Genomic DNA, 13,688 nt, shown 5'->3' with positions numbered 1-13,688 from the left:
GCAGTGTCAGTGCTGGGCTGACATTGAACTGATGGTCTTCAAGATCTCTTTCACCTCTGTCGGTTCTACAATTCCAAGCGCTTCCCGCCTGGCTGAGGGGAAGCCTCAGGGCTGTCCCGACTCTGAGGGCGGCCGCACCCTGAGACGCTGGGGCGGCGCTGCGGCTGTGGCGTCTCCTGAGGGGCCGGGCGGGGCTCTGCCCTCAGCTCCGCGAGATCCCCGCCCTCAGCCCGCCGGGACCTCTGCTGTCCTTCAGCCCGGAGATCCCACCCCTCAGCCCGCAGATCCCACCCCTCAGCCCGCAGATCCCACCCCTCAGCCCGCAGATCCCACCCCTCAGGCCGCAGATCCCACCCCTCAGCCCGCAGATCCCACCCCTCAGCCCGCAGTTCCCACCCCTCAGCCAGACAGCGCTCGGCAGCGGGCACCCGCCTCGCCTCGGGGTCTGCCCGGAGCCACCCGCACCACTGGATCACAGGTACCCGAGCCGTGCCCCATTTCCCCCCTCGGGACTCCCCAGCCTTCCCACAGAAGAATGCAGCTGCTGTTTCGTCTTTAGACTGTTGCCTTCAAAACCCCCCCTCCCCACCCCCCGCCCTTATTTTAAATTTGTATATGTTCTTTCCCTTTTATCTTTGGGCTGATCTGGAGTGCTTGCTAAGGCTTCAGAGGGGAGCTCTGATAAAGAGCTGTAAATCACACACGGCCCATCTGAGGGAGGAGGGTGCGAGGGAGCTGAAATAGGCCAGGACAGCCCCAAGTCCTGTTCCACAGCGCAGCGTCCTCACGGCCTCAGCTGCTGCTGTGGGGTTTGGTTTCCACAGGACGCCAACAACCCGCACTTCTCCCCTCTGGCCTTTGCTCCCTGGGTTTCGAAGGATAAATCCTGCCCAGGCTGGCTGGTCTGCTCACCGTGCCAGCCATGTGCTCTGGTGCTGCTGAGCGCACACATTTACAGATCTGCACTTCTCCAGGAGTGGTTTCTGAAGTCTGAAGCAATGTTACTGGCTTATTTTCCATAAATGATGGAGAAGAGTTTTAGATGCAACATTTGTAAGCTGTTTGTTGAAGCAAATCTAGTTGTTTGTCTTTCCACCTTGCTCTGTGATGAAACAACCGAGGTGAGCTATTTGCATCTAATTAATGTATGCTGGCTTATCAATACTATTTTGCGTACCTCCTGTAGGTTGCAAAAGTCAAAAAGATCGAGGTAAAGGTCGAAATATACATCCTTGTATACATCCAGTTTTAAACCCCTTGTGCTTCTTATATTGCATAATTGTATAAACATGTATTAAATGAAACTCTTCTGAAAAGTAATTAGCTCCAGAGCAAACTCATTTTTACAGCCTTCCTTTTGTTTGGGTGAGTTGTGTTTTTTCTTAGGCTGGCAGGGTGATGGCAGTAGGACAAAAAGAGGTGAGAAAGGCTGGCAAGCTTTTCCTTGTTGTGGCAGGGTAGGATTTGCAGGAAAATGAAATGCATGTCTTATTATCACTTCTGAAAGGCTGCAGGGAGATGACCACTCTCAATTCTCGCTGTGTAAGGGAAGCAGCAAAGGAATGGGGGCAGTCAGTAACTCCCAAGAGAAAGCAGGGCTGGCTGTCTTCATTAGGATGACAAGGATTCTGCTTTGAGCCTTTGCTCCACTTGGAGAAGGAAAATGAATCCATTCTTAAGCTGCATTTGCCACTGATTTAAAGTTTCTGCCTGGAGCGAAGTAATTTTTGGAGAAATTGTAAGAGGTTACTGTGATGCTTGCATCAACCTTCTCTGTTTGGGACTTGGGGCATGTTTGAGGGAGCATCTTTGTGCCTCCAAAGCTGAATGTCACTCTGCTGCTCTGCTCTCAGAGGCTGCCCCGTGGGGTTTGTGAAGAAGCAATGCTGTGGGGTTTTGTGGGTTGCATGGTTCATGTAATGTGGCAATGTCTTTGGGGAATTTCAGTGGGTTCTCACTGTAAGGAACATGTCTCTGTGCTCACTGCCCTTGGTTTGATCAGTGCTGCCAGAACAATGCTGATGGTTTGGTGGCTCCTTGAGCAGCAGGAGGCCGAGTGTTTTAGAGTGTCCATCCCCTAAGTAACATGACTTGGTCTTAGTGCCAGTTGTTGGCTGATGGCAAAGGTGGCCACTCTTGTAAGGAAAGTTGGATCAGCTTTGTTGTGATCAGTGACACAGAGCAGGGGATGTTCTTTACTGACAGTGCCCCACAGGGGTGACATGGAATGACCTGATTTCTGCACAATGTCCACTCTCAAAAGATGATCACCTGTTAGTTACAAATGCAGGGCTGTCATAAAAGACTGTATTTCCAAAGGAAAACTCTGCCATACAACAATACATTCAACTCTCTGTGTGTGTGTGAGATGACAAAGTAAAAGCAGAAAACTGGGAAAAGTGCATTTTAGAAAAATGATGTTGTTTCTACTGCATATATTATAAACACTGCTAATCTGAACAGAACTGAAAAAACTTTTTCCTTGCTGTTGTAGAACAAGAACAGAGATTTAAAAAAAATGAACACTCAAAAGGTGCAGATAAATCAGTGTGGTAAGATATCTAATATAATTTGTCATTATAATCTGCATCAATTTTACAAAGTTTTAGTAGACTGTGATAGGCCTGTTGTGGGGTGGTGAGCAGTTGGGAGAACATGCTTTTTCCTAATTTCCACATTTTGGATACTGTATTGGCTATGCAAAGGGTAAATCCAATGTCAAACCTGCACACATAGTAAAACACACCATTACGAAGTCACATTTTTTGGTTTTAATTTGCTAATATTTATCCACATTTTTATTGTATTTTAACTTATTTAAGAACCCTCAAACCTTGTAAGGGTTTACTGTTAACAATACCTTCTGTCACTGTTAGAAATAATTATCAACTAAGTCTTTTAATGATACCCCAAAGACTAAGAAGCAGATTTTCCAAGTCTGTTTTCCCACCCAGGGTTGTGTGTAGGTGCCCAGAGAATATTTTGTCTTCTGTTTCCACCCACCTGACTGAGGGCTCTGCTGCTGTGCTGCATGGTTTATGTCTCCTGTACCTCAGTACCACGGAGCAGCTTTGTGCTCTTGGACTCTTTCCTTACTACTCCACAGATTTTCAACTGCACCCTGAATTTTATTTGCACTCTGAATACTTTAATGGCTCTGTATTATTTACACTTAATGCACCTTGCAACTGTGAGTTTAACATTTAGTAGTTTACATCAGACTTTCTAAGAGTTACTAGTAACGAAAGGCCAGAAATATTAAAAGGAGGCTGTTACTCTGAAAGGAACTCATGCTCAAATAACAAAGGATGGACAGAAATATTTCTAGGTGTGTTGTTTGTGGCTGAATAGAAGTGATGTAGCTCCATTTTGGCTCACTCCCCCCCCCTTTTTTAAAACACGCCTACATACTGCATTTTGACAGGTTTATTCTAATACTGACTAGATTAATAGAGAGAAAAGATAACAATTTTAATGAAGTTTTTTGTGTTTGCTCGTAGATATGAAAACAGATCTGACCTTACTGCTGGAATGCCTTAAATCTCAGTTGGACTGCCCTCTGTCTCAGCAGGAGGCTGTGGTCACTGTCTATTCCATTTGCCAACAAAACAGTAAGAAAGGCTTTTCCTTAGAAACAATGCTGGCATTTATGTTCCCCATATATGCCAAGGAACTGGTGGGCACTGTAAAAATGTCTAAAGGACATAAGGCTTGAGATGTTGGAAAATCTTAGAAGCCTTTCATTTTGCAGAGAAATAGAAGCAAAAGTTTCTGTTCTTTTTTCCTCTTGTAGGTGAAGCAAGCGAATACTTTGGAGGAATTGGTGGTTTGATGTTTAGAAATGACCTTGCCAAGTCGAGTGCTCATTGCATCGTAAAGGAAGCAGCTTTATTTACATTGGGGATTATTCTAGAGAGTAATGGCAATAAAAATAACACTGTTTGTATTTCTGAGTGTGCTATGGCCCCCTGTCATTACTTGTGCTCCTGCTTTGTCTCCATTTTCTTTTGGTCTCACAAAATGAGACTACAAGATTGTCAGTTGGAGAAAGGGCAGGGAAGGTGCCCCAGTTGCCCTGTCCATCCCCAGATTTGATATGTGCCTTGCTGACTTGTGCACACAGGGTGTCTTTAAGTTACCAGACAGCTGCACTCCCCCTGTCACTTAGCAGCAAGTGTTCAGTGACTCCTGGATTGTTCCAAAGCTTGCCAGGGTCCTGCTTGGTGTAGAACTCACTGCAGGGGGAAGCCCTCAGGCACTTCATAGTCCTGCCCTGTCTCTGCTCCCCACATACTGGCCACAACTGAAACTTAATAATTTAGGATGATGAGTAGCTTACTTTAGGACTTAATGGTTTTCAGTGTCTTGTCAATAGACTTTGTGTACTTCTGCATTGCTTGAAGAACTCATTTTATTTTGAATTAAAAAGGATTCTGATTTGAACTTGAAAAGAATGTCTGTTTCTGTCATCTTAGTACTGGTGTCAAATTATGGTAAGTTGGGTTTTTTTCTGTGTTACGACAACACTCCTTTTCTGTTTGCCAATCTGCAGTCCAAACTTTGGAACATGCAATAAGCAATGTTGTGGTGAAGTGAATTTATAAAGATGAATGTTTGCATGTAACCGAACCTGAATTGTCGAAGTAGGTCATTGCTCACTTGGATTTCCTTAAACAGCAGAACGTGGTTTAGTTCTAAAAAGAGAGTTTGCAAATGCAAACCCATAGTTTATGAGAGTGTCTAGAAAGAGAGAGACATAGAAAGGTTATTTACCAATATGTTGATATGATTTTGTATTTCCTTGTGGGGAGGATATGTGCTTAGGAAAGGGAATGTATGTATGTAAATTCAACTTGCTGTTAAGATTTTGTCTGCAGTTGCATTTGTCTCTGGAGTCTTGTGTGTGTTCTCTTATAGAAAATGGGCAAACCCATGTCAGAGACACAGGCTGCATCAGCCTGCTGCTGCAGTTGTTCAGGTGAACAGGGTTGCAATTCAAACAGACAAATAGTAGGCTGGTTAGCAGCTATGTTTCCTTGACTGTCTGGGACTTGTTTTCTTTGTCCGCAACAGAACAACTCTCTCCACATCTGAGAAGAATCTGTCAGCTGAAAACACTGATCCCTGCTATCAGCTCTGGTCCTCAGTGTGCAGCACTCTCTGTGCCTGTGTCAACAACCCCCAGCACGGGACGTGTTGCTCTGAAAACTGTGGAAGAAGTCCAAAGATATTCTCCAAATCGGTAACACTTTGGTTTCATTTTTACTGTTCAGCTGAAGTTGATTTCATTGTGTTTTTGATTTGGGGCAATTTGTTTTTACTTTTCTAGAAGATAATCAGAACATTTGCTGTGGGGTTTTTCCCTATGCCAAAGGGTGGCTCGAGAGTTGCACAGAGCCTGGGATAGTTCGTCCCATCTGTTCATTTCTTGGTCTCACAGTTGCAAACAACTGGAAGTGCAGCTCAAGCTTTACACAGCTTTGCATTTGATAAAAGGAAGTTTAATTCGAGAGCTAAATGGGTTTTCCTTTCTTGTCAATCTCTACAAAGTCATTTGCTGTTCTTCCCACTTTTACTCTGACCACTGTACTCCACCATCTTTACTTACACTGCGCTGTGCTCAAGTCCACAAATAGCCACAGTCTGCTTACATTTGATAGGGTCAGTAAAACTGCTGGGAGCTGTTCTGATTAAAAGTGTGTCTAAATTAAAGTCCTTGTGACATGACTGAAAACAATGACTTAGGTAGAACTCAGGCATGATGTTTGCCATTTGTGTGCACATATCAGGGTCATGTTTTCCTGTAACTATTTTATATGCAGTTACTGCATTTCTTGAGATTAATGTATCTCCAGCTTCTGTTGTAGAAGAAATGTAATGACTCACACATGCACAGAAAAACTCTGATGGACTTACTTGGTGAAATGCTAAAAGAATTTGCAAACTCTCTTACTTAAATCACATTTTTTCTTTTTTCCACTGAGCAGATGTGCAGAAATCTTTTGTTTCTATTGGGGGATTGGATACATTAGCCAAAGTTCTCCTTGAACTTATGCCTGATTCCTGTTTGTGTCACTCCAGCATGAAACTTGAAGTGGTAGTAACAAAGACTCTGAATGCCTGTATTGCTACCAACTGTGAGTGGAAAGACATTTTTGATCTATGGCAACTTTAAAATGCTATTTTTAAAGTCTTGTGCTTGTGGAAAAGTTGCAGAAATGAATGCTTAAAGGCAGTTAAGTTCTACATATCTCAGTGGATGTTGCAATGCTTTTTAAAACTCAGAGGTGTAAGTGGGGAGTGATTCAGTTCATCTGAGGTGGATTACTGTCCCATCGTTGCTCAAATAAATGCAGTTAAATTTAAACCCAACTGAAAATTAAAATTGAGATGCTCCAGCCCTTGCTGGGTAAGTAAAGCTGAGCTCTGGGCCTGGATTTGACCAGTCAGTTTGGATCCTGGAGTTGTGCCTATGGCTGAATAATAAATTGTGTAGCTTTAGGAAGCTTTAGTCATTTAGAGGTGGAGCTGAACGGACGTGGTGTTTGTGCACAGCACACTCTGCTCTGGTTTGCTGGCCGGGTACTGCTCTCCTGATGAGGTTTTGTGTTTTCCACAGAAGGTTTGCAGAAACCTGTGATCCTGACGAGCCTGTGCTGTGGCCATGGTTGCTGTATCTCACACTTCTGCCATAAGAGCTTCAAATGGAAGTTCCCAGAAGTTGAAAAGCATCAGCCTGCACTAGTTGTGAGGGTAGTTTCAGCTCAGTTGGGTGTGACAGGACTGGGCCTCAGCGTGGATGCTCTAGCAGTGGTGTTGCCAGTGCCAGGAAGGGCTTGCCCCCTGATCTTTTTATGGCAGATACTCTGCTTGTCAAAGCTTATTCAACTCTCTCTGGCTCCATGCTGGAGCTGATCAAGGACATGGAGAAACTCAGCAGAATCTTCTGCCTCCTCTCCGTGGAGCACAGGCTAGGAGGATGAGCAGGGCTGGATTTGGGAGCAGCACAAGAGGGGTGGGGTAATCTGAGCTGTTCAAGGTGGAGCAGGGCAGGGCTGAGCAGGCCCAAGGCTTTGAGGGCTCTGTACAGTTCCCTCCAAACCCAGCATTTGATCTTTGGATAATTCCTGTACACTCACAATCGACTTTGTTTTCCTTCCAATTATTTTAACCAACAGCTGCCATGAGTGTTGTCTTGGCAAAGTATCCCACTGTGTCAGAGCTGCTGAAGCTGCTGTCCAATGAGACACTGAGCACAGGAGAAAAAAATCAGTATTATTCTAACAATTGGACACTGTACTGAAGTTTGTGGTAAGATTTGCTTTTTCTTTTTCCTGTCTGTCAGCTTCTCCTAAATTCTCATCCACTGACTCCTCCTGTGGTGTCACTTCATCAAGACTGGAACACGAGAGAGAGTTCAGGTAAATAATACAATGTCAGTATTTGGACAAAAAGTTTTCTAGGAAGTTCCATCTTTAAATTTTAAAGCTTGTTAGCAGGAAGTGTCTTTAGTAGCTTTGAAAAGTAGACTAATAATGCTAGAATGCGGAGCTGGGCTTAGGTGTCTCAAGGAATAATTAATCCAGACTTGACAGCTACTACAATCCAGACCTAGCAAATGGGTTGTCTTGAGCCCCCTTTTCATGGTCCTTGGCACATACAGCTTCTCTCCACTGCATACAAGGCCAGGAATATTTGTAAAAGCCATGTAAGAGCATTGGTTTCAAGACACAGAAGCAGTTGGTAGCTCTGAAATGGTTTTGTCGTGTTCCTCAGGGCTTGCCCAAGCATATCTGGTACAAATACAGCACTTCAGTTGGTATTTTGTGGTAGTGCAAGCAAAGAGAAAGGGAAATTCATTTGTACTTGTGGTTTTTCTCATGTATGTTTAGAGAAACAAGAAAAAGACCTTGTGTTCAAAAAGGTTGATTTTTATCCTCTGAGTGCCAATAACATGTTCAATAATTAGCTCAAGAGCTCATAAATTTATTTGAACAGACATTTTTTCATTAAGAATTAGTGAAACAAGACTTAATGGAAAATGTCTTTTGAATAGAAAAATTATTTTAAAATTATTTCAACAGAAAAAAGGTTTCTCTTCAAATGTCAACACTGTCAAAATAAAAATGTTAAAAGTTTTTATTTCCTTTTTTTAATTAAGTTTAAAGAAGAAAGAACTATGTTTGCAAGTTACCAGTTATATGATTCCATATGGGAATGAGATCACAATAAAAATTCAGCTAATGGCATAAGAAATGAGAAGGAACAGATTGGCTAGACCAGGCTTAAGCTACTAATTTTACTTTGCTAAATAGAAACCTTGAGATTTTGATGTTTCTGCATCCCAGGCCTCACAGAAATGTTGCATATCTACTCCAAGAGCAGGTCATGGAAGAGAAGAAATACAGGAGTCATTATTCAAGTGTTTTAGGCCACAATTAAATGAGCTTGGAACTCCATCGAATAAGTGGTCCCAGTCCTTCAGTTTTCTTACAGCAACCTGAGTTCTGGTCAAATCATCCTGTGGGATGTAAAGCTCTCCTGCTGTCACTGCAGCAGGCTCGGGTCTGGAGTGAAAATCTCTCTTTCTGCAGAAACTTGCAGAGAGTTGCCAGTATTGGCCCCTGCAATGACTGTAAGGTGAAGGTGTGTGGGGCTGAAACCAAACCTTTCCTTTACCATGTCCTGTTCTAGAAGAGAACCAGTGTGAGCTGCCTCAGAACAATGGTCTGCCACTCATGATTCAGGTATTGACAGAATCTCAGGACGAGGAACTCGTCAAAGCTGCTACTTTTGTGCTGCAGAGCTGCAAACAAATGAGTAAGCTTGCTGTGACTGCTTTAAAAAGGAGAGGGATTGTTTCCATCTCTGTGTTCTGCTGATTCCCCAAGTGATTTTAACTTCTGTGGCAGCTTTTTTTGTAATTCTGTATACTCCAAAATATCTTTGTTTTCTGCACAGAAAGTTGCCTATTTGTCATCAAGAACTGACTTAGGCAAAAACAAAAAAGAAGTAAAAAAATTCCAAGAGTGTTGCAAAAATGCATTTGTGAAACCTCTCCATGTAGGGCCAGTTCTTAAAGCTTTCCCATCTCTAAATTGTGTGGAAAAGATCAACATTGTCATTTATCACCCAGGGGATACTTTCTTCCTGGGGATGTACCACTAGAGGGAGGGAATAAACCAGGAGATAATCAAGCCTGAAATCACTGTGTCTGCACTGATTTCCAATCTGAAGAAATCTTGATCTTTTTTTTTTCTAAAGTAGGATGTATTTTTGGGCCCCGTTTCAGTTTTTTATAAATTATCTGTACAATCCCTCCCATGAAGCAGAGAGACCTTGTCCTTTAATCTCTAGAGCATGGAGGGTGTGCAGTTGCTAATTAGGAAAAAACAAACCTGCATCTCCATTTCTGTGCTGCAAGCACAACGGAGAGGTTTGTGTCAGATTGAGGTGTGGAGATTTGTAGTGTCCATTACTGTGGAGTTGTTTTTTTAAAAAAGCAGAGACTTGTACTGGTGAAGAACCCAGAGTTCATTCAATGAAAAAGCTTTTTTTTCTTTCACAGCATCATTGTGGAAACAGTTTGTAGGAACTCTAATTGCAAGTTCACCACTTGTAACAGCAGCTTATATTTCAAGTGTGTTAACATTTATGTAGAAATCTTAGTTTTATAAAAATTGTAATTTTGCATTAAATGATTGGGGCTGTCCCTTAGCATACAAAAATGTAATAAATGCTTCTTAAATGTTGTGTTTACATGATAAAATTTTAATTATTAATGTTGTTTTATATTTTATAAAGCTGAACAGTTGCTCTGAAATGATATGATAACTCATTAAATGTGAACAGTGCAGAAAAATTGGATATGCAAGTCAGAAAAAGATGTCTGCAAGATAGCTGGAAGAAAGCAAAAGTAATTTTACACAGAATAAACTCAATTGAAAAACAGCATGATGAGGTTGGCCTACTTACCAAAATAGGATAAAACTAATCACATCTTTCCAGAGTTTAAGGAGCAAGCAACAGTAAAGCCTTAAGATAAGTTCAATGTGAGCAAAAAACCCAGGAAAAAACGTTGAATTTGTGTGAAACGACAACCTGCAACATTTATCAGTATTGTAGATCAGCCTGAGTTACAGATGTGCAGAGAATGGAGGCATCTGTATTGTAGGAAGTATTCTAGTTTGCTGTAAACCCAGATTTTCTATGAAATAGAAAAAGCAGTTGAAGTAATTTTTAAATGCTGGACATTCAAACCTGTAAATTTAATATTAGGATGCATGAAATGCTCAGTGTTGTATGTCTGTGGGAACTGACTTACTGATCTACCCCAAAGGGTGAATATTATATATAGATATAATCTCCCCTTCAGAATGTGTTAGTAGTAGAGTTAGGTAATCATTGAAGGAGGCGTGCAATGACATGGATTTTTTTCCCCCCTTCTTTTCAAATTAATACATACTGCATAAAATAATTAAGTATCTTACTCTGCTGCCAGGTTGGTATGCTCTCATTTAATCCACTGACTGTCTGCTTTTCCTTTCCAACTTGAAAGATCATTTCCTTTTTTATGTCTTTCAGGACATGATTGAGACTGGTAGAACAATGAAAGCTCTGCTTTCCAAAATAAAAGACAAGAAACCAAGGATGGTAAGAGGTAGATCCTTGTAAGGTACAAGGATAAAGCCACTAACTAACATCTTCAAATCATTTGGGTCAGTAGGCAGTGTATGCTGACAGGTGCTTGTTTGGCTTGAAGTTTGGAGTGGGAGGAAGCAAATGCAGGAAGCAATCCTTATCCAGCTGCTGAAAAATTAACTGTTTCTTCAGCTGGGAAATGAACCCGGGCACTACCATCTTCACTGCTCAGATAATTATAAAAAGGTTTTGTGGCTCTTGCCATGCAGTCATCAAGTCTGATGGATTCCCTGTTTCTTACTTTATGTTTGAAGGAAATTCAGCTCTTTCCATAGCTTTTCTAACAGCACTTCAGTTGCCTCCATACTAGAATGACAACACTCAGAATCTTTCTTCATACTGTCAACCGTAGAGGTTTTCAGAATCTGAGAGTCTGTCAGCCCTGGGAAGATGACTTCAAGTAGCATTCTAGATCTGCTTTTAGTAGATCTCAAAAGAGATTGTGTGGAATATCCCTGTATCTGTCATGTAACCACAATGCTCTATAAAAACAGTTGCTTTAAGCATCAGATATTCAGACAGTATTTCTAGTGACTGTCCAGGAGGTTCTCAGGTTCTTCTGAAGTGCACAGGAAAAGCAAGAATAGATATGATTTTGCAGAAGAAATTGTCCTTTTCTCCCTCCCCCCGACTAAAATCGTTACCAGCCACTTGGACATGCTTCCCCCTCTGTGCTATTCTAGTGTGCATTGCTGCACGGAAGGGCAAAGATCTGAGACACGGGATTGAAGGGAACTGAATACAAAGTCGAGCCACTTGTACAGAAAGATCAGAGCCTTTGCTTCTCCCTCCACTTCAAGGCTGAGCACCCCTTCTTTCTGTGCAATCATCTCACTGTTTTAATTGAAGTGCATGATTTTAGACACTTATGGGAAGTGTCGAGAGCCTGGGTTCCCCCCCGGCCGCGCCTTCCTTGTGCAGGAGCAGCCCGGAGCTGGGGCCGAGGCCCCGGCGATATCGAGCGCTGCCGCTGTGGCCCGTCACGTTCTGGGCCCCGGAGCGGATTCCTCCCCCTCCGGCCGGGGACCGAGGGGGCACCAGGGCTGGAAGGAGCGGGGACCGAGGCCCGCCCGGCGTCACCGCCCCCGGCCCGGCCCCGACAATCGGGTGCTGCGGTTGCCGGGGAACCGCGGGCGCGGCCACAGCGGCTGTGACGGCGCCGCCGCCTCAGTTGCCGCAGAGCGCGCTCCGGGCTGGTTGTTCGCAGCCTGGGCTCGTGCAACGGCTGCACTCAGCGATTCGCTCGGTGACTTTTTCATAGAGATTGTCTCTGCCAGCGAGCCCTGGACTCGCAGGGCATTGGTCTCTGCCAGCGAGGAGTCCTGAATTTCGTTTGAAGGTAAAGATTGATTGTGCTTTTTTGTTTTGTCCCATCTGTGCTCTGAAAGAGAATTCCAAAAGGAAACAGAGGATGGGATAATGTGCAGCTGAATAGATGAACGATATCTGGTCTACTGATGGTTCTTTTTTTTCACTGAAGAGAAGCAGAATTTCCTAAATGTACTAGTCTAGGCATTTTTTTTCCCTATAGTGATGACTTAAACTGCTTAAAGGTGAATGAGTTCTGCTCAGGTTTCAGTGGGTTGTTATGGTCTGGTTCTTAAAATTATTAGGGATATGCTCCTGAATTAAGGTGCAAACAGGACCATATGCCAAAGTCAATTGTCTGGATTTGATGTAACAGCAAATGTGAGAAAGAGAGAGAGAGAAATAGAGAAGGGAGTTGGGGAGGGGGAGAGAAAGAGAGTGACCAATTAAACAGAAAGTAGAAAGTTTTACCATTGCATGGATCTCATTGACATACCATGAAATCCTCTTCTGGTCTTCTCTGTGTTGAGGTGTCACAAAACATGAGACTCCAATGGATTCATGCAGATTTGGGCAAGGTGGGACTGTCCAGGTTCCTGCCTGGGGTGGGGCAAGTTGGACTCTGTCTCTTGCTACTTTCAAATAAGATAAAATCTTTAGCACCAGTATATCCTTTTGAGCCTGCTGTGAATTGGGTTGTGGATTTTCAGATCTGTTGTGTTCCTTTGCATGCCCTGCAGTCACCTGGTGCAAGGCCTCAGGAATGGGTCTGGGGGCACTCTGGAGGTCTTTGATGGGTTCTGACACCCCGTCAGCTGCCCCTGATGGGAATGTCCCCTGGATGTGGCCTTCTGGGGCTGGGGGGTTTTAGAGCTGAGCCAGTTTGTCTGAGGGAGGATGGGTGTCCACTGCCCCTTACCAGAGGTTGTGCCACAAGCCCAAAATTTCCTCCTTCCCCCTGTGTTGATGGGAAGTTTGTGTGCAAAGCTGGCCTCAGCAGATGAGTCTGTAGGTATGACTTCCCCAGCCTGAAGGCAGAGGGAGCTGATTTTCAGGACAGCTGCTGGGTTTGGCTTGGTTGTGGATACATTTTTCTCAATTAGCCTTGTTTAGTTCTCCCCAGACCTGAGGTAGCAGGACCATAGTGTCACCTTGATTTTGTTTCAAGTTCCCTTAGGTGGCTTAACTCCCAGTCCCAAGTTCCAGTCAGGAGGCATTTTCAGGGAGGGTTGGGCTTCAGTGGAGGCAGCTTCCTTATTCAGTTTTGTCAGAATGGGCAAAAAGTCCTTCCTAACAAGATTTAAGCCATTAGCCATAACATTCCAGTCTCTCCCAAGTCCTGTGAGAAGCAGCTGAGAGAGCAGGGGTGCTTTTTAGCCTAAAGAAGAGGAGGCCCACTCCAGCTATTTTTAAGTAATATTTAAGCTAGAGCTTTGTCTGTTCCAACTATTATTAATGTTCAGCTTTTGAGCTCCAGGTTTCAGTACAATCCATCTTTGAATTGCACAAGGCAGCCATATAGTTCAAATAAAATCCAGCTAGACGCCTAACCATACTAGCTACTTCTGCCAAACAAGCACTCAGCTACTTTCAAATCATATCAAATTGTTTAGCACCAGTATATGCCTTGAATCTGCCATGGATTGGGTTGTGGATTGTCAGAGTTCCATTGTTGCTCC

At 43.4% G+C, this 13,688-nt stretch overlaps 1 pseudogene; it reads left to right on the top strand.

Annotated features, from left to right (window-relative positions):
* Nucleotides 1-2,518: 2,518 nt before the first annotated feature.
* On the top strand, nt 2,519-12,027 carry LOC132334612 (telomere repeats-binding bouquet formation protein 1-like; annotated as a pseudogene).
* Nucleotides 12,028-13,688: the final 1,661 nt, after the last annotated feature.

The sequence above is a fragment of the Haemorhous mexicanus genome, chromosome 16 (genome assembly GCF_027477595.1).
Source record: "Haemorhous mexicanus isolate bHaeMex1 chromosome 16, bHaeMex1.pri, whole genome shotgun sequence".
Lineage (NCBI taxonomy): Eukaryota > Metazoa > Chordata > Aves > Passeriformes > Fringillidae > Haemorhous > Haemorhous mexicanus.
The sequence above is the reverse complement of the archived record's forward strand: the minus strand, read 5'-3'. Positions and strand labels throughout refer to the sequence as shown.